A 22,650-nucleotide genomic window follows, 5' to 3' on the forward strand; every position below is an offset into this window, starting at 1 on the left:
GCAAGAGGCTAGTAGCCTACTTTATGTTGAGTCAATCAAGTAACATCCACAATTTCTTTCGTCCAATTGAGTTACTTCAACATGAAATGAAATCTAATCCGAATGAAAGATTGAGGAAACCATGCGACACCTCAAAGTAACATCAAGTAATCAACCATGACTAATCAACAATGAATCATTAATCACTTTGATAGCATTATAGCAACAATTTTTTCAAGTCTCTCCCGTAGCTAACTTACATCTACTTCTTTAGCTCTCTAATCTAATCTCCTTCAATCTAATGAGTTACAAATGAGAAGGCCTTGGCCCTTTATAGATGTTCAATTACAATGAAGGGCCAAGATTTGTTCAAGATCAAGGGCTACGATTTATCCCTACAAACCCTAATTAGGGTTGGCAAACTGTCAACCAATTACATGAAGACACCATCATGTGGGCCAATAAGGAAATTACATAGCTCTTGATAGCCAATGAGAAAATTGCACACTTGGCATTATATGATTGAAACATGTGTATTAGGAAAGTTTTGATTGGTGGAAACCAAGTGGGTGCCATCTCATAATCCTCATCTTGTAGATTTGTTCAACTCTCTAACAATGGAAAAATATCTCTTCATACTCAACATTGCCAAGCCTTCAATGTTGATGGCATATTACTAAATTGCTTCATCTTCTCAAACCATCTTCATCTTGTGGAATTTGTACTTGTATTATTTGAATTGAATCTCCATCTTGATCTTCATCTTTGGCAACTCGATTTGAATCCTTCTTCTCATTTGGAGTCCTTGAGCTATCTCCTTGTAGCATTCAGTTGCTTGATCTTTCTCTTCACTTGATGTGCTTGAGTTGAGTTTGATTGTCTTGGATCTATTTGCCTTCTAAGCATAGTTTGAAATCCTGTTTTCTGCCACTTCTCAGCGAGGCAAAAAATAAAGTTCTCAACTAATATCAGAAATAAATCGGCATCTTGTCGAGAAAATCGAGAATTCTTCAAATGATGTAAATTTAATAAGAAATGCTTTTTTTTTTTTGCAAAATTCAATAAGGATATACATCTAATGAGTCAGTAAATGAGTAAACAAACCAAACAAGCTGATCTAGATATATATACATGCAAAATGTAACAAAGTTGCATCCTCATGTGAATGTCGATGGCTGGCAAACATATTTGGAGACTTTGAACTCTAAAGAAAACTAGAAATAGAAAATTGTCTTTGTAAAAATATAAACAAATACAAATGTAAAGTAAAATATGAAACTAATCTACATCTTCCTCTTCCCCTTCCCACTAAAAAGAAAAAGAATTTAGAAAGCTTACTTGTGAATTCGAAATTTGTTTCGAATCCACTTGTGATCTATCTAAAAGGCTTCCAAAAACTATTTCTCTGTCGAAATTGATGGAAGTACTCCAAGGGGTGTTCACACAAGTTACAAAAGGACTCTACTTGTCCAATCTTCTTAGGATCCTAATCTCTCTCCTAGGACCCCAATAGCCTCAAGACTCCAAGCCTAAGACTACCCTAACTCCACTCCAAGAGTTAGTCTTCTTGTGTTTAATCTTGAAGGACAACATCACTAGTTTTGTCTCAATGCTTCACTCTTGCTTGAAGGATTCTAGGTATAAATTCTTCATATCAACTCCACCAATGCTGCAAGGGTCATTTCCACCATTTGTACACTCATTTTGCATCCTTTCAATCCCATTTGAATAGGTCTCCAATCCCAATTCAATTGAGTTCCAACTTCATTGGTTATAGGACTCTATCAGGCCTAATTGACCAAGTAGCCCTATCCAAAGGGTTTTTCTGGATTTTCTCCCAAAACTTACAAACAACCCCAAAAACTAACCTATTATCTTGATACCCTTTTGGAAACCCTAACAGATTTGCAAGGTCTAAGGTTCCCAAGTAATCCGTACATCAATGTCCTAAAATGTAGGGCTAATAGGGCTATTTGGGTTCCTAGGAAGCAGGGGATTGATTTCTACCTAGAAATCTATTCAAATGGATTGGCCACGCTCTTAGCTCACACCTAGGGCTCTATAGGACTCTAATGTCTCTATAACCACTCTTGGTTCAGTTCTTTCATACTCACCCTTGCTTCTGCATTTAGATTTTCATCTTCCATACACCTAGCCGGACAGTCTAAGCTTGCCTAGGGCATGGTCTTAAAAATAGAAAATCGACTCCTCTAATCTCCTACTCGAATATTCACACTGTACAGAAGCTTCCCTAACACATTCATCCAACTTTTGGAGTTTCCTACAATTGGATTTCATGGGGGAGCCAAGAAAGTAAAAACTACTTTGAACTGGACCAATTTATTCTCTAAATCCTAAGCAATTTTCTAAGCCTAACAAATCAACTCTAATCAACTTGCTCACTGAATGAAAATGTCTTATCCCTACCTCTACTTCACGAATCCAACACTAGATTAAGCTTTTCAATCCATTAGAACACTATTAACACTCAAAACAAGTTGACTATACTCAGAAAACCAGAACACTTTCTCTATTCACATTAAAAAACTTGCATACAATCAACTCTACCTCAGGAAATGAGCCACAAAGCATCTTAAGGTGCCTCTCCCATGTTTTCAAGCCTTTAGCATTGATTTCCCACTCCAAGAATGAACGGAATCCAAAGTTGTCGAGTTGCATGCAACATTTGCAAAAATTGCAAAAAATGCCATGACAACTTTTGAGCATCTTTTGCATTTAAGATGACAACTAACTTTTAGGACCTCTAACCCATACAACTTGATGATCTAACATCATTAAGGCCTTCTTAGGCACTTTCCATACTTTTCTTAATTCTAGGACACATTTAGACCACATTTCCTATTCAAAGGACTAACAACTTGAAAACAAACTAAGCTAAACTAGATTGGATTAGTATGAGTTATTAACCCATCTAGTCACATACACACAACAAGACCTTCTAAAACCAAAGCAAAAACATCCCGACTTGGCTAGAGTCAGTTACAAGCCAAAATTGACTAAGTTTTTGAGGATAGCCTAGGTGCTCCTACACTAGAAACTCTTCTCCTCTCCTCCAAACACTCAAAATTGCAAAACAAACAATGAATGGGCAAGTTGCTAGGTGTCCCAGTTTTACTGGTGTTGCCCAAGAGTAGTTAAGTTATCGCAAGAAGTGGCCAACTTATTGGTGAGAATTCAAGGTCTTCTCGGCTTGAATTTCTCGCCAGAAAACCATAAGTTTTCTCGTTTTGGAAAAGTTCTCACAAGAAGTAGAGATATCTGCCACTTCTCGGAGATATTCTAATCAATGCTTCTAAGCTTCTTCCTCGACTGATATTCCCTGCAAAACAAGAGAGAAAGAGGCATTAAGCTCTCAAAATTGATAAACAAAAGGAAGGAAATCTGAAAGTCTTCATGAGATAATTGCATCAACATCAAAGAGTCAAAATCAAATTTCATGGCCTCAAGACCAAACCCTTTTTCTTTCTTACAAATTTGAAGTGAAATTATGTCAAAATCTGGGAAGTACAAGGATTTTACAGTATAATGAACCCAAATTTTAACCCTCTCTTCCACCTTTCACATCTGATTTATTTGAGAGAGATCGCTCACTCTTACCCAGAATTATATCCCCTCAAAAGATCTTATCTTACCCCTGATGCTGATCTACCAAACTCTGTCACTCCAGTTCTTGTAAAAAATTTGCAGTTCTATGGAGGGAACAAATTCGCTGCTAACCCACGACAAAAATTGCTGCCCCAAATGTAGATAAAAATCACTTGCTATGTAGATGGAATTCGCTGCTACAGGAAGAACAAAGAATGTAATGATTCCAAACTCCATCTTTAAATTTTTACTTCTTTATAAAAGTTTTTGATGATCATTCCCCTTATGGGTGTATAATGCTCATTTATATACTTCGTTATAAGAAAAGGTGTGACTTTTCATTAAATAATTTTAATATTATGATTAATATTATTATATTAATTATACAATTAAAAATAATATTTATTAGTTTATATAATAATATTCAATTATTGTTTAATTTATTTTTAATTCTTTATTATTATTATGATATAATATATATATTATACATTATATTATATTGATATATAATATTATATAATGATTTATTATTATATCAATAGTCAATGATAATGTATTTAATAATTTATATTGGGATCATTTATTTAATTCAATAATATTATTATGATGATATAGTATATTATGTGATGGTGTAATATGGTTATATTATATTATTATTAGGGCTCATGACAAGTCCACCCTTCCTCAAACTGCTTGCCCTCAAGCAATCCCTACTTCTTACTTGACATATCCTAACATACTTGGATAAAACAAAATCGATTCTTATGCCTTGATTATTCTAGGTTATTAAAATAATGATCATGCTCACAAAATCATCAAGTATGAATATACACAATGTATACATATTAATGCATGAAGATACGAAGTAGACACAAAGTATACATACTGATGTAGGAAGACATGAAGAAGATACAAATTATACACATTGATGCTGGAAGACACAAAGTATCCACATGAAGACATAAAATATGATGTATAAACGTCAAAGTATACTATCTATCTCTTTGATATGCTTATTTATCTACATGGGCGTGTTCATATTGTGAGTGGTCGGATTATTGTGCTTGGGCATGGAAATAGTCTACTTGAGGCTCCCTCATGAACAAAGCATGTTTTGGGAATCTCTAGCTCAACATGACCAAATTACTCCCCTTGCCCTTCACAAGATCCTTATTCACTATAAGACTTTGGGGTAGGTAGATACTTGGAAACAATAATGCATGTACTATTCACCTACACTATCTTGATCCTATAGTGAATGGTAGAATTACCGTGCTCAGGCATGGAAACAGTCCTACTTGAGGTTCCCTCATGAACAAAAAGCCCATTTTGGGAATTTTTTCCTCAACGTGACCAAATTACTCCCCTCCCTTCACAAACACCCTATTCACTATAAGACTTGGGGGTAGGTAGATCACTACTTGTAATGATCCTGTTAGAGACATGTATTAGGAAGTAGAAAACATGAGTTGAGAAAACATTAATCATTGGTTAAGTTGATAATACTAATAATCATCTTTAAATATCAAGTAACTAGATGGTTCTTCTTTGGCACTTTCCATTTTTATAACGAAGGGTAGAATTATTGTGCTCAGGTAGAAATAGGCTCCAAGAGGCTCCCTCATGAACAAAGCCCGTTTTGGGAATCTTCTCCTCACTATGCCCGAATTACTCTACCTTTCACAAACTCCCTCTTCATTAGAAATATAGAAAGACATAGTTTGAATATTTCAATGGTTGAGATATGCAATGAATTATATTTTTTCCTTAATGCATATATGAGATAGTAATAGGGGATTCATGATCTTATCCTAGTTAATATTAATAACTTGAGATGTCTCCTTGAATTAGCATGTTATTCTCTATGGTATTTAATTAATTTGTAAGAAATTATACTCTCATGTTATCAATGATATTATAATAATTTCAAAATATATTTATCGAGCCTACATATATTAATGATTATGCATAGTTTAATTATCATTTATTATAAATGATAAAATATGTGTAAAATAAAAGAGGTTGGCCGAATTATATGAATGGGGGACATACCTTTCAGTTATTATTTTTGGGCCCACCCGTAAGCTTGGGTTATATGAGCCACGCCAACTGTATTTGACACGAGTTAAGATGTCCCACTGATTATTTGGGCAGTGAGCGATGCAGAGTACTTTCCTTGTTTATTGTTTAAAGATTCAAACTTTTCTTATTAAAGTTGGGACTTGGTAATATTTCCAACTGTAGTGGGGTTTTTATTTGATTGGTCTTCTTTCCTTACATAACCTTTCATATATATTTCAATCGGTAACAGCAAGGGTACTTTTTATTTATTTTTTCCCGTTTCTCTATTTTCTTACCTCCTTATTTGTTGATCCTCCATTTTGGGATTATCACCTTTTTAAAAATTGCTTTCAATATTATGAATTTCCTTTCAATATCATGTTTTTTTTGCTCCCTCAAGCCTTACTGTTTGACTGGATGAAACCTTAGTGGTTTGGTTTGGGTTCCAATGTCAAGTTTCATCTTTGATAATTCATTTCAATGTTCTCTACGTTATATGCCAATGACGTAGCTTGTCTTTCACAAACTTTTGTTGTTTGACTTTTCCTTGTCCCTTTCCTTTTGGTCTCTCACATGATGATAATACAACCAGCTATATGTCATTGCTAAATATTTGACTTATGTTGCAATATGCGATACTGGTGTCATGTGAGATCACAGTGAACGTCACAACCAGTGTATTAGTGATATGTTTGGAGCAATGCTACAAAATTTGAATGTTTAAAATTTGATTTGTAATTGTCTCTGATATGTTTTCATGGTGATCTTTGATTATTGTGAGTTGATATGCAGGTTTAATAATGAGCCTATAATATGTAATTATCGTGATATGATGTTATCACCTTATATTGGTGTGATATGATAGAGATTAATGTTTTCTTTGATGATACTGTCCAACTCGGTATGTCAATCTCTAACTAATGTGACTATGATATGCCACAAGCTCTGATTATTCTAATGATGCATATAGTCATGGGACTAAAATATTTAAGTTTATGTTTTGTACTCGAGTTCATGACTTACTGTTGTAGTGACAGGTTTGTCATTGATTTGATAGCATAGTCAGTGTGATGTTATATTGTTTCTTATGCTTAGTAGATATTGTTATTATTCCATAGGGCTTCCAATGAGTTTATTTTAGTATCACTTTCTGCAATGCTTTTGTCAGATGTGAATGGTGTCTTAAAACGATTTACTTGCAGCAAGGATATAATACTTGGTATTCAACTTCTTGAGATTTGATCATGTTGGTTTATCGCGAGAGCTCTGCCTTGATTTTAACTTAATCAATGGATGGAAATACTTCAGGACACATAGGGATATGACAAGATTTGTAGAACTAAGGGATGAAAAACAACAATTGATACAACTTTAATATAACTATGGATAATGTTCGGTTGGGTGAATGAGAGGCAATGAAACACTAGATGATGACCAATCTTTAATATATCTGTTCACAAATCTTTTGATCATAACCATATTGATTGGATGGTAAATGTTATAAGTTCATCAACACATTGAGAAACTCAATTTGGTAGAGTGTTGAATGTCAATTGGACTTAGATCAGCAATCAGAAAATAAAGGTTTATAACAAGGCATTTTAGTGTCAGAAAGGGACAATAAGTCATGAGTGAATCAAAGCTAGGCCATCAGATAATTAGTGCATCTTTCTGTTATTTTAGAACTTTATCTCCAATAAGAACTGACTCTTGATAGGGTTTCAATTGATAGTCATAGAATTAGGCTTTAGGTTTAATATTTTACTTTGGATGAAAATAGAGCCATCGAGAACTCATAATCCGTCAAGGGTATAGTGTTGTGAAGTTTTCATATCATCGCCCCAAAATTTTTGGGGACCCTCTTTTTTTTATTGCCTTGGCAATAATTTTTTGAAAGTTGTCCAAAAATTTTCGATTTTAGAAAAAAATTCGCCTTGGACACCTTCGGGCTAGGAGGGAGGAGGTTAGATTTGTTTTTCACCCAGTTTTAACTTGATTTTCCGGAACTTGTAATTTAATCCTTAGGCCAAACAATTTCAAAATAACTTTTTTTTTCTTTTTTTTCAATGGTTAGAATAATACCTGACAGGATAAATTTACAAAATTTTGGACTTAGACGGTTTTATTTTGAAAAATGGATGTAATTATGTACTCTTTAGCATTTTCAAAATTATTTTTTTAGATTTAATTGTTTCAAAATTTTAATTTTTTGGTGAAAAAATTGATTTTGTAATGGTGAAATTGAATTAGGAAAATCAATTTTGGATTCTAGAGAAAGGATTTATTTTTGTTAAAAAATTAAAATTGCATTGCAAGATCAATTTTGGATTAAATTGCAAAACTTGGCATTAAAAGGGTTAAATCCACCTTGAAGATTTTAAAATCTTGTAAGAAATTGATAAATTAAAATTGAAAAAATCGATTTTAGCTTGCTAAATCTGATTTTAAATGATATTTTAATTTCTAAAATGTCATTAAATGAAAATGTTTAGCATCTCCAAGGCTTTATTAATTTAATTTTTGCAATTTTGGTCTTAACCAGCAATTAAAAATGCAAAATTTCACTATGGAAGAGGTAATTTTAATGAGGCATTTAAATTTGGGCTAGAATTGTGCACTAATTAAATTTTTCTCTCTCCTAGGGCTAGTCGGCCAGCTAGGAGGAATGTGTGGAGTTGAGTATAGGAAGGCTTCCCCCTTCCTTCATTCCTCATTCCATAGGCAGGTCTCTTCCTTTCCTTGGCGATTTTGAGGCAGCCTTCTTCCATTCTTGGCGATTTTTCTTTGCAAAGGGAGAACGTTTCCAGACAGCGATTTTTGCAAGGAGCAGATTTTCATATTTGAAGTCTGATTTTTTTTCTTCCATAGAGAGCTGCAATTTTTGCCCTAGCTGAAATTTGTGGAGGTCTGACTTTCCTAGGTTGGACGATTTTTGTTGATGAAGAAGTACATGATCAAGGACTTGATTTTTGGCACATGCACGGGCAATTTCAAAAAGACAGAATTCTGATTTTTTTCAGCTAGGGCATCATTATTTGCAAAGGGTTTGAAATTCTTAGGTCTGATTTGAACTTCAAAGAAGACCCGGCTATTGGTAAAGGTGAATTCAATTCACTCTAAAGCTGAAAGGTGGTCCTTGAGTGGATTTCTCTCCTTGTTCTTGTCTAGTTTTATTTCTCTTGGTTCTTCTTGCATTCATCATCCACCACTTCATCATTCCATCTATAGGTTGAAGATTGGAGAGATAAGTGTAGAATCCATGATAGGACATTTGGTGAGGCAAAAATAAGCTAGACCACCCTAGGAATGAAGTTGAGAGATATAAGTGTAATCCATTCTAAGGCAACAAAGAGGCAGAAATTAGTGATAGTCCCACCCCTAGGTTGAAGATTGAAGATTGATAGTGTAGTGATAGGACTTGACGAGGCAGAAATAAGTTAGAATCCATCGATAGAAAGAAGGTTGGTGATCGATAAGGGTGGTCCATATCACTTAGAACGAAGGGGCAGAAATAAGTGTTTAGGATGGTAGATGTTAGTGCAAGAAAGAACCCTAAGAGAACAAATACTAAGAAAGACAAAGAGGATATGATGCCCAAAACCACCTTCTTCTCAAAAATGAGGTGAATTACTGATACCAATATCGGTACAGTGAACATGATACAGGTAAAGGACAGACTAAAGGAAGGACAATCCCCCATGGCAAAGAAGATTTACAAAAGTGGAATTGTACACGCAGCGGCCTTCCCTCCTACCTTGCCTTGCCTAGAATTGGTTATGGAATGTGCATCCAGGTTTGATTTGGTTAGTAAATCCATCATTTTTGACGATGGGAAGAGAGTGTTGGCCAACATCGGTGGACAGGTGATCGAAGAAGCATTTAACATCCCTCAATACAAAAGTATGACAGTAGTAATGATGGACCAGATGGCCAAGTCATTTCAAGATAACCAGGAGGCTTATTTCATGCATGTAAAATAGGATTGGCTACACGAAGGAAAGAAAGGAGTCACTAGATCATCGAAGCTCACCGTGGCAGACTTCAAATCGGAATATGGAGATCTCATTGTGCTTCTTATCCGGACCAAGGGCCTAACTCAAGGTATGCAATTCGAAAACTAGATGTACTTCTTTATTGATGAAATTGAAAATGGGAAAAGAAGATTTGATTGAGCTAGAATTTTAAGTGAAAATCTAGAATTACAGCTTAGGGCAGTGCAAAACTAGAAGCAATTCCACATGGGGTCCTAGCCCTTCTATTTGATTGCAAGTTGGCAAAGGTTGAAGTGCGAGCTTTGGTGAAGAATGAAATCGGGTGAAGGGCGAATATGATTGAAGATTGAGATTCAAGAAGCCTCACAATTTTAAGAAAGAGCCGATCAGTAGAAGAGATTTGAAAATATTTGAGGCTAGGCAAGGCTTGGCTATTCGTGCAAGCTAGCTTGGTTGGATTCGAATGGGAAGGTTGGAAGACTAGGAAGGTTAAGAAAGGCAAGAATAATGGGGGAGGTTAAGTTCAATTTCAAGGTAGTGGCCAAGAGCAAGGCTCTCAAGTTGCAAAGAAGTTCATATCCAGGGAAGCCATCGAGGCCAAGACAAGATTACCCCAAGTGCATGAAGACCTCATCCTTTCAGGGTCAGGACATCAAGTACAAGCAAGTTCGAGTGGTGATGAGAAAGTTTCTAAGGACAAGTTCAAGCATCCAAAGCTTCACCTTATCTCAAGGATTGAATAAATTTATAAGATAAGGTTGATGAGGTGGCATTTTCATGTACATGCAATCAAATCATGCCAAGTGTCCTATGTTCTCATTGGTTGACAAATTATTGTAATTTTCTCATTGGCCCACAAAGTTGGTGCCTTCATGTAATTGGTTGAATAATGGTAACCCTAATTAGGGTTTGTAAGATATAATCTTGGCCCTTTATTTTGCCTCTTAATCTCGGCCATTCATTGTAATTTGGAGCCTCTATATAAGGCCATTTTGCTCTCATTTGTGAGGGAGTTATGTTGGAGAATTGTTGCCAAAATACTATCAAAATTGTTCTCTATTCATTGTTGTGGCTTGCATGGTGGATATACATGATCATTTTGGTGTATTGCATGGTTCTTCTCATCTCTCAAATTAAAGTAGGATTTCATTTCATGTTGTTAGAGTAGAAGCAGATGGCTAATTGTATGGTGATGTTAGTGAATGTTTGATAGGGACCTATATACTAGGCCACTAGCATCCTAGTGCCTTGTTAGGAAGCCTTGTGTGGTAATCTAATCCAATCGCTCCTAAGTTTTACTTGCATATCATCTTTCCGCTTGTACTTCAAGTTGGGTTGGAAGATAGGTGTCAGTGTGAAAATCCTAAGAGTATCCCTTAGAATCATCGCACCAATGGAGGTAGGGCCGCTAGCAAACTTTCATTTGGTTAGACCCCCGTCCATTTCCTAATTTCTCCATCCACAGGAGTAGTAGTAGAGCAATAAGCATTCAGTGGTAGGAGTAGTTAAAAGTGAGTGATCAAGGAGAAAAGAACAAGTCAAACAAGCAAAGTACCACTAAGTTATCTTCGAATGAATAATGTAAGGCCGCCTACGTGATTACCAGCAAATCATATCGATAACTGAGTTAGTATCCACAAGTGTAAGGAACATTGGAGTTATTCTCATGTCTTCATGAGTATTAACTTTTCAAGAGAGGAATTGAGCGTTTGATATTCCATATCAAGTGTTCAATTGCTATATGTTATGTAGTGGTACCAAAAATTGACATCAACACATAGTAACTATTTAAAAGTGTTGTTGCATTCCACTCATGATCTTGCATACACGGGAGATTTCAATTAGATAGATCTTGATAACCGTTACACCTTTCTTCATTATTATTGGGAGTGATATACGGAAGGTCCATATAAATAATTGCATGATTCCAACTATTTCTTCATTAATTATGATTAGGCATCCTTTCGAAGTAGACGTAGTTGCCATGTTTTCTATTGTGGTGCCTTGTTTACCTAAATAGTCTTTGTAGTTATTACTAGATATATCCTCATCAATCGTCCTCAAAAAATCATTTCAATTAGTGTTTGTCTGTTTGAATAATATATTAGATCAAGTCTATGAATTAGAGTAGAAAAATATCACCATGGTATAAATCACATCTTCTCTTCTTTGTGTATAGTTTTCTTTTTTCTTTGCATCCTTAATATATATAAATAAACTCTTAATTTCTTTTCTTGAAACTGTTCCCATTAGGATGGCAGGATCATCCTCTGATACCACTGTAATGATTCCAAACTCCATCTTTAAATTTTTACTTCTTTATAAAAGTTTTTGATGATCATCCCCCTTATGGGTGTATAATGCTCATTTATATACTATGTTATAAGAAAAGGTGTGACTTTTTGTTAAGTAATTTTAATATTATGATTAATATTATTATATTAATTATACAATTAAAAATAATATTTTATTAGTTTATATAATAATATTCAATTATTGTTTAATTTATTTTTAATTATTTAATATTATTACTATGATATAATATATATTACATTATATTATATTAATATATAATATTATATAATGATTTATTATAAATTATAATATCAATAGTCAGTAATAATGTGATTAATAATTAATGTTGGGATCATTTATATAATTCAATAATATTATTATGATGATATAGTATATTATGTGATGGTATAATATGGTTATATTATATTATGATTAGGGCTCATGACAAAGAAACTGCTTGCTTTGAATGTGAAATGAGTTGAAATGACTTCTTTATATAGGTATTTGAAGGGGTGGAGGGACACTTTTTCCAAGGAGGCTGGCCTAGTGCCTTAACTAGCCAATAAAATCAGTTGTGTAATTTTTTTTCTAGGCCTTCTTAGGTAGATCTTGACCACAATTTTAATTTTTTAAAAATAAATTATTTATGCAAAGAAAAAATTCACTTCCTTAGACCATGGCTGACCCTTTTGATATAGAGGGGAAATTGGGTGCTTGAGAGGATAATTAATCCTCATGATAGGGCAGAATCCCCCCTCCATCTAGGATTATTCTTTGTTAACTTTGGTTGCCATCATCCTTTTATTTCCCCAACATCATGCTCCTTATCGTCTTTCATCAATTTCTCCCAACCTTTAGGCTCCAAAACATACTCCCATCTCGATTTTCATCATGTGGAAATTGAAGAAGCTTGAGGATTTTTGCCTATTATCTTGTTGGAAATTAGAGGTATCCGAGGATTCCTACAAAAAATGATCTCTTCATCTGATTATTATCGACATTTCCAGCTCCCCACCACATGTGACTTAGAGGGAAAGAATAAGCCCTAAGCATCATTAATTCTTAGGGTGGCTTTTAGATGTAGGTGAGGATAATTATTTTTGGGAGCGTGGTGGAACCCAAGATTTTCATTTTTTGCTCAGTCAAATCTTGATATATGTCTATTTAGTAAATTATTTATAAATGACTTAACTAATCAGGCTCTTATAATCAGAAGAGACTATTATGTTATGAAGTTCCTGATTGTAATTGTTTTACCACCACATGATTGTTGATTGAGAAGCAAACTAATTGTGTTTGCTTATACATTTACAGTGATTAAATAGGGACATGACCCTACATAGCCTTTGGTCATGTAAAGTCATGTCTCTACGAGACATGACTTTGTTGTAGCTTCTGTCGGATTGATTTTATCATAAGATACCTCGTTGATGGTAATTTATCTTTAATATATATTATGCATTATATATTTTATATATAATAATATAATAATATATTACATATATGGTTCATATATTAATATTATATATATGCTTAAAAGTGAGTTATACATATAGTTATTTATTAACTAATGATGATTAAACTATAGGGACATTTCTCTTGAAGAGACATGTCTCCTCTTATATTTATATAAGATCCAAATCTACATTTGAAAAACATCAATCACATTGGCAATGTTACTACATTTGTAGAAACGATCCTAGACAAACAACAGCATTTTCTCTCTTCTTTACTTGTGTTTTGAAACTCGTCGGCAAGGGTAGAAATTTGAGGTCTTAGAGGATTAATCCTCGAAGGATGGTGGAATCCACCTTTCTTCCAGGATTCCTCTTTCTTTCTTTTTTAACTCCAAATTTCTCTTGACTTTGCATTTATTCAAGTCAATCCTTCATAACTCATTCTATTAACTCTATCCATGCTTTTCAACTTCAAGTAGAGAGTGGAAATGCATCATTTTGAGGATAAAATTCTCATCCAAGGGTGGATTCCACCCATTCCCAAGGATTCCAAAATTTGTACTCTAAAAACTTCACTTCTTTCTCCCAAGCTCATCAACAACTCTCAAGATTTAACCTTTCATTCTTTATCTTGCATTATGTTATAAAAAATGGTTGAATTAGATCAATCTCAGAGGAGGGAAATCTGATACAATTGAGGATAAATTCTTGGGTAGGGGTTAGATTCCGCTCCTAACCAAGGATTCCAATATTTCATACTTAATCAAATCTTACCTCTCTTTCTCAATTCGCCTTTTAAGTCAAGTCTTCATTCCCAAATCATTCAATCTGCATTATCCTCCCATAAAGATGTCAAGTTTGACTCTATTTATAGGGTGAAATCCTAGTGGCTTGAGGATAAAAATCCTAGGCTAAGTGTGGATCCCACCTCTCTTGGAGGATTTTTGCATTTTTGCTTCATCAAGTCCACCATGCTCTATCTTTGTTTTAACATCAAACTCATGATTTCAACTCCTAATCCTTTGATCTGCCTTCTCTTTCTTGAAGAAAAAGATGTTGAAGTGTCTTACTCAAAAATGGGGAAATTGAGGTATTCGGAGGATAAAACCATGGGTAGGGAGTTGAATTCCACTCCTACTCGAGGATTTTAACATTTTATACTTATTCAAACTCTACCTCATTCTCCCTCAATTTTACTATCAAACTTCTAGACTTAAACCTTTTCAATCCCTTAATTCGCACAATGTCATCAAGGCTGGATTGCCTAAGTCTAGGGGTGAATACTACCCCTACCCGAGGATTCACCCATTAGTTCACCTTAAAACTTCACAAAAATTCCATCTTCTCTTGTTATATTTTGACAATGCAAGTTGGGGGGCGGGAGGTTGCCAGTTGTCATTCCAATTTTGCTTGGGTGGAAACTAAGGTTAGGCAAGGATTTTATCTTTGAACCTGATTGGGACCTTGTGCTCGAATTTTGAGCTTGCGAGCTAACTCCACATTTTAACACTTAGTCATTTTTTCAGCTCAGAAGTCGAGAAGATTTATATAAATATAACATTTAAGTATAGGAAATCTTATATTCTAAGTTATATTTGTATAAGTATTGTCAGGATGTTTGAGATAGATTTTAGTTTCATAGGAGTTATAATCAAGCTTCTAGATTTTGGGATTATTCTTAAAACTCCATACTTAGCCAAATTCAAGGATTTAGCACGCCTTAAACATTCTAACCTCCCACAAGGTATCTTGACTTTCTAAGACCAAATTGAAGTTGAAACAAGGATTTTCAAAAGGTTTTAACTCATGTCATCACAAATCAGTTGGTTTCAACTCCACCTCCTTGACTAGCTTAGCCTAAGTTTCGCTCATATTCCTGATTGACTTGATTTCCTAGCAACCCAAGATTGTCCAAACTCACTCTCGGACTTGGATACTTGATAATTGCTACCAACTAAAAACACCTAAGATAACTACTGCTACTGCTACTGCAAAAGCTAAAAGATAGGATCGCCATTTGCAATGGGGCGATCATGTGAAGACCTCACAACACTTCTATGGATTAGCTTGCTAGGTGTCAACATTATTTTATTCCAGATGGCTCTTCTTCGTTGTCCCACGTGTTAGCAATAAAACAACCAATAATTTAATAGTTAGTTGCACTTTTGTAATAGACCCTAATTAGGGTTCTATCTTGTAATCTTGGTCGTTGAGCTTGTTAGCCGACTGGATGGTCCCGACGGTGTTTCTGTAGCCGACGGAATGATTGTTGTCGATGTTCTGTATTTTGTAGCCGACGAGTAAATAGTTTGTAGCGGACATAATGTTTGTGGTCGACGGACTCCTCCGGGAAGGTTCGGCAGATAGTATTTATATCCCGTCTGGGATCATTGTAAATCATCTTCTATTTTCATCTTATCAAGCATAATGTATGTCTGACATATGCGAATATAATTCTGCTATTCTGTTCCATTGTCTGTATGCGTTGATTTCTTTACTAGTACGGTAAACATTTGGCGTCGTTGCCTTATGAACTTGGAAGGTGGGAGGAATGAAGATTAATGCCAAATCAGCTTAACAAGGATCGGAATAAGGTCAAGGGAAAAGATGGAATCCGTACTGCACAAAAACATTTAATTTTGGTATAGCAGGCAGACCGCCGGAGGCGATTCCAGAAGATTGCCGACGAAAACAGGAGTGCGGAGGCATTGTTGGAGGAGACTCAGCAGCGGGTGGAATTGGTGGAAGGAGCACGGGAGGAGTTTTTGAATTTGTGTTAGCCGAGGGAAGAGAATCCAGGCGGAAGAGCATCGACTTGCACGGCTCGGAGTGCTGACGGAGCAAGAGCGTGGAGTGAACTCTTCGTCCGGGATATACTTCCGTGAGAGACAACTTCAGAAGATCCTTTTTCTTCACCAAGGTTCACAGCTGTTGAGTCTGACGGTGTGGGAAAACAGTCCACCGGTGTGGGAGACTAGTCCATCGGTGTGGAAGTGCAGTCCACCGGTGTGGGAGTGCAATCCGCCGGTGTGGGAGACCAGTCCGTCGGTGTGGGAGTGCAGTTCGTCAGTGTGGGAGTATAGACTGCCGATGTGGGAGTGCAGACCGTCGGTGTGGGAGACCAGTCCGCCAGTGTGGGAGTGCAGACCGCCAGTGTGGGAGTGAAGAGCGCTAGTGTTGCAGGACCGAGCAACGCCTGTTTACAGAAACCAGTTGTGATGGCGGGATCAAAAGAGAAATTGCCGAAGTTCAATGGCGATGGTATGGTCGATCCCATTCGACATTGCAAAACATGTGAAACAATCTGGAAGGCAAATGGGATAACTGATGAAGACGACTGGATGAGGCAATTTCCGGCCACCCTACGAGGCGTAGCAATTGATTGGTTCACTGATACAGATCCACAAAAGCTAAACAGTTGGGATAACATTAAAAAGGATTTTCTGGGAGAATTTAAACTGTTGCGGGATGATAATGAAATTGTAGCAGAGATCTTCAATACTAAGCAGGGGAAGAACGAAACCGTCCGCGTTTACGCCAGGAAATTAAAAGACTTGATAAACAAAATGGAAAGTAAGCCGGTAGATGGACTTTAGAAAAGATGGTTCGTGGAAGGCCTACGCTCGAAGTTGCGGAGGAAAATGAAAATTGTGCCACCGTCGTCATACATGGAAGCTTATAATAGAGCATTGGACCTCGAAAGTGAGCAAAAAACAAAGAAGAAGAAGAACACTAGCTCATCTGATTCTGATGACGACGAGCCTATCGGAGAAGATAGTAGCGACGATGAAGGCAGTAGCAAGAAGGTCCGCGCCTTATAGAAGGACATGATCCGCATGATAGAGTTTAAAAACATGCAGAAGGAGCCAAAAGGCAGTGAGCTGTGGTGCACGGAGTGTAAAACCGACGGGCATACTAAAGGATCGTGTCCAAAGAACCAATTTTGTGACATTTGTCAGATCATGGGCCATTCGACAAAAGAGTGCCCCTTTAACATGAAGACAAGAGGATCTTCGCAGGTGTTTCTTACACAAGAGGCTTCCCCGTCAAGCAGTAGCGGAAATAGGAATAGTGCAAGTGCCACATCCGAAGGATACAGGAATAATAGCAGAGGGCAAAATAACAACAATACAAATAATAACAATAATAATGGGAGCCGAAGTCGAACTCAGTATGATGCAAATGGACGGCCGATCGTTCAATGTCGAGCATGTAATTTGTGGGGTCATTTTGCGCGGGATTGTATAACGCAAACACACCGAAATTATTATGCAGATGGTGCGGACCCGACGATCACAAAGATTCCAAGTGTCCAAAGTCTGGAGTAAACTTGATCACTGTCGGCACAGATGTAGAGGAGGTTCTGGCAATTACACGGAGGCAAGTGGAGGAAAAGAGAAAAGTGGGGGAAGCGCAAGCGGAAATTGCAAAGGCATCATCGATGGGGACATCTCAGTTGAAGGACATCACCGACACCTTGGCAAGGAACTTCGCAGAACAAAACATTGTACGACAGATCTTACAAACAGAGATACCAATCAAGATAAGTGACCTCACAATGCCCCAGTTACGGACGGCCTTTCTGAATCATACACCATTTTTGAAAGCAACAGAGGACACAGGAAGGGACAGTAGTCCAACGACGGCAACAGACCCAATGCTTCCTTCGCTCACGACGGGAAGGCATCCGGTGGTCGTCAAGATGGGGATTTTGGGAAATGTTTTGACAGACACAATTGTTGACGGAGGGTCCAGCGTGAATGTCTTACTGGAGGATACCTGGAAGAAGTTGGGAAAGCTGACATTGTGGCCACCTGCATTTCAGTTGCTCACGGCAGACCAACATAGAATCAAACTGTTGGGAATCTTGAAAGCGCAACCGGTAACTATTGGAATGTAACCATTTTTATTGGATTTCGTAGTCATTCCATTGAAAAGAAAAGGCTAGATTGGAAACGAAATACCCTATCAATGGAGCGCGGAGGCAAAAGATTCATAATTGACCTGCACACACAAATGGTAGGTGAGGAGGCAACATCGTCAGACTCAGAAGGTGAAGGCAACAATGACGACGAAGGAAAGAGGAGAATGGAACTGGACGAAGAAGTATTGACACTAGAAGGAGGATCAAATGATGACGACCTAGACTCGATGAATGGCCTTTACCATTGGCAAATAGAAGACTACGAATTGTTTCCGAGTTGTAATATGCTAAGGGTCAACGAAGGTGAGAAAAAAGAGGAAAATGAGTGTCTGAAGGAATACAGAGCAACGGAAGAAGGAAAGGTGGTTACGCCTGAAGCTGAGGGGAAGAACATACAGTCCAAACCCAGAAAAAAGAAAGATCCCACCATTCGGTACACGGTGAACGAACCGCATAGGAAAAAACGAATGCGTCGCACCATAAAATTACTTGAAGGGTACCGACAGCAAGGAAATAAGCTAGATGCGCGACGACCGCAGGCACAGTGGGCGACGGAGGTAACACAGAAAAGACATAAGGCGTGGCATGACAAACTCAGTAGGTTTCAGCCGGGGCAGTTGGTACTCAAGTACGACGGTCGGGATGAAATCAAACAGGAAAGGTTTAAGGCAAGATGGGTTAGACCATATCAGACCCGGGAGGTCGGCGACAATCGGGTGATAAAATTGGAGACATTGGACGAGCAAGAGGTGCCTCCAGTAGTCAATGGATCTAAATTGCAAATATATGGTGTCAGGAAGACTCCGTCGCTATCGCAGAATGGCCAGTTGACTCCCTCATCGTTGCAGAATGGCGACGCCTAGAGGCAAAATAGAGGTGCTATTTATTTATTTTATTTTTGAAATTTAAAAAAAAAAAAAAAAATTTGAAAAAAAAAAAGCCTCTGCGGGCACCTGTCCAGAGGTCTTCTTTCCGCGGGTTGTTCACGCCGTTTTCAGGCTCAGAGCTCGTGTTCGATTCCCTCCTTTAACTCATTGCCGCACTCTGAGTTCCATGCGGGTTGTCTCTCCTTGTTTGATCTGCTGTGGAATAATTTTTTGCCTTATTTCCTGCGCCCTTCTCTCTTTCTCTACGGAATTCTTCACTGGCCGGCAGTATTATAAATTCGCCGCGGAGTGTTTCGTATCTCCCACGGGCGACCTTCTGCAGATAACATTCTTCTGCCAAGCGTGTCTTTTCGCAAGATCCATACTCTTCCCCACAAAAGCTCTCTCCCCTGCCACGGAGTAACGAAGTAACAGAGGGAATTTCATTGATTACTGAGCATAAAACGAATGTTTGTGTGGATTTAGCCAGCCACGTCCAAACCTCTTCTTTGGCAGAAGGAAGGTGACAGGAAGCTCTTTAAAAAAAAAAAAAAAAAAAACCTCGACAAATCAAGCTTGCTCAGAATGAATAACAGAGGATACCAAAGGGAAGGGGAAGCATCAGTGATTGCCAGAAAGAGTGTGGAATCGGCAGAAAATGTCAGAAATAGTCTGTTCCGTGCATTTTTGTGTGGGTTTCAGAGTGCTAATTTGGTCTTGGCGGCGAGGGGCTGGACCCCCAGTCCTGGCGGATATCAATCGTGAGAGTCTGACCAGCTGAGAAGAGTTGAAGTTGCTGCAGGCATGGACTTTCTGTGTACCAGAGGCACTGGGAGTAGGTGTTGGCCGGGAGGCTATCTTGGTGGATGCGTAGAGAGCTCGGGAGGAGCTAATCATCCAGTTGGAGGCAGTGCAGCGACACTTTGGCTCAGGGTACTGAGGAATTGAAAACAGAGAAAGCAGCACAGGTGGCTATCAAGGGCTACTTCATTGAGGAGGCAAAGTGTTGTGTTAGCAGAGGCTACAGGCACGGGACAAAGTGACAGTGATGTGTTAGAAGCAGATTTATCTTGTTGCAATTAGTCCGTTAATGTATTTTGTTTGTTAATTTGTTTCAGATATTTTGTAATTGTCGTTCGAAGACGACTTTTCTTTTTGGGGGGGATGGCGTCAGCCGACTGGATGGTCCCGGCGGTGTTTCTGTAGCCGACGGAATGATTTTCATCGATGTTTTGTATTTTGTAGCCGACAGGTAAATAGTTTATAGTGGACATAATGTTTGTGGCCGACGAACTCCTCCGGGAAGGTTCGGCAGATAGTATTTATATCTCGTCTGGGATCATTGTAAATCATCTTCTACTATTTTCATCTTATCAAGCATAATGTATGTCTGGCATATGCGAATATAATTCTGCTATTCTGTTCCATTGTCTGTATGCGTTGATTTCTTTACCAGTACGGTAAACAGAGCTATGATAAATTGACTATTGGTTTGTTGTTGGGTCCATATATAAAACCTTCTCATTTTTTATTTGCAATGGATAGAGAGATTCATAAAATAGGAAGATAGTTAGCTCTGACCCTTTAGAGTAGGAGAAGGAAAATACGTAAGACTTGGGGAATTAAAAAATTGATTTCTTGAAGATATCGTGAATTTCATGTTTCAATTTGTTGCATTGTGTATTTCCAGTTTCTGAATTATTAGATAAAGTGCTTTGATTTTAATGACAAATGTAATAGTGTTTGATGAATTTCCACAGTTCCTACTTCTTGTATCTTGTTGATTGCAAGTTGTAGTGTAACGTTAGCTTGATCCCTTGTTATATGGATGCTTTATTTCGATCATTAAATATGTATTGTTTTTTATGATGGTGTTTATTATACTATGGAAATTCTTTTCTTAACCTGTAGAGTATTACACCATTTGTTGTGGAGTTCTAGTTGATCTTGGCAAAGAAATTGGTTATTTTGGAAATTGTACATGGGAACACTATCCATTGATATCATTGTCCTTAGCAGTACATTTAGATCATTCTAACCCTTCCCCTTTTAATTTCAGTTTTGCAATATTCAACAAAGAAGGTCTAGCCAACGCTGCAAAAGAAGTGGAGAAAAATTTAAACATAAGTCCCTTTGTGTTACAAGCATAAAGCAATGACCATTGAGCTTATCTACAGTCAAGACCTGGCATAAAAGAACCTTGGAGTCACTTTTATGATCTTTTGTAATCTTAGCATCTACAAGATTTTATTCTAGAGAGAATAAGATACCTGTTAGCCCAACTAATAATGTAATAGGTAATGCTATGAATGTATGTGAGAGAGTAATATTAGTTGTTATGTTGTCGTTGATGTCAAAATCTTTGTAGGCTTGACATTATGCTAACTCAGTAGAGTACTATATCATTTGATTGATGAAGAGGATTTGAGGAAAGTATGTTGAAGACAAAATTGATAAGTATGGTATTCAATGGGTACTTGAATGAGTTGGACAGTGATAAAGTAATGTTGGTTTGATTGTTCTACAATCATGTAATATTGTAAAGTATTGAAGTACACAAGCTTAATCGAGTGATAAGGTGAATGAAGGAAGACCGTATTAATCGAGCGACTACAAAGTTGACCTTTGGCAAAGTAAGAAGAAATTCAGTATTGTTCAAGCAAGTCTTGGATCAACCAAGTACTATATCACCTGAGTGAAACATTATGTTTATTGAGTAATGATTGGAAGAACAAGTTGAAAGAAATGGAATATAAGGTCGACTTTTGATGGAAATATGGAATGTTCGATATGGTAAAAGGCAGGAGACAAAGTTTGTTACAAGATCTACAACTAGGAAAATTTAGTAAGGATCTGATGATGGAGATTAAAGAAGGATAAGGATGAGTACAAAGTTCTATGCAAAGTTATATTTTCTATGTGGTTAAGGACAATTGTGATTAAATGACAATAGATGGAAGAATCTGGAAGTCCAAAGACGACTATTTAAGGAGGAGATCAAGACAATTTTTGTTGCTGATCATATTGCTGATTATGTTGATTATGCTACTGATGATGTTTTTGTGAATGCGAAGTATTGAGGAGATAAGAGTTAGGTGAACTAAGCAAAGCAGAGGAAAGCAAGGAGCAGAGTTGGTGAAAGTGAAGGTGTGAATCAACTGAGTGAGAGATCAAAAGGAGAAAGAGCAAAGAATAGAGATCTAAACAAGAGAAGGTAGTTGCTATACTTAACATATCACTTCTACTATTACTTTCTAATCATTATAGCAGAAAATCTTGGAAAACTGAGTGGACTTAACAAGTCTGTGAAATCCTATATAGTAACATCGATTAGTGATTTTTGTAAGTCCTTTAGAGCAGGTCACTCTTTAGACAGGATTAAGGAGTGATAAGGTCTAGATGATCTTTTGGTAAAATCCTCTAACAAGGTCACATTAACAATGTCTATGTAACCTGTAACAAGGTTGGCT

The 22,650-nt window shown here is 37.0% G+C and overlaps 1 protein-coding gene across 1 annotated transcript in view; it reads left to right on the forward strand.

The window, feature by feature from the left end:
- The window catches only part of PTAC13 (plastid transcriptionally active 13), an 89,353-nt gene that overhangs the window by 47,665 nt on the left and 19,038 nt on the right, over positions 1-22,650 (forward strand). The gene's annotated exons all lie outside the window — the stretch shown is intronic.

The sequence above is a fragment of the Cupressus sempervirens genome, chromosome 8 (assembly GCF_028749045.1).
Source record: "Cupressus sempervirens isolate cs-2001-9-10 chromosome 8, ASM2874904v1, whole genome shotgun sequence".
Lineage (NCBI taxonomy): Eukaryota > Viridiplantae > Streptophyta > Pinopsida > Cupressales > Cupressaceae > Cupressus > Cupressus sempervirens.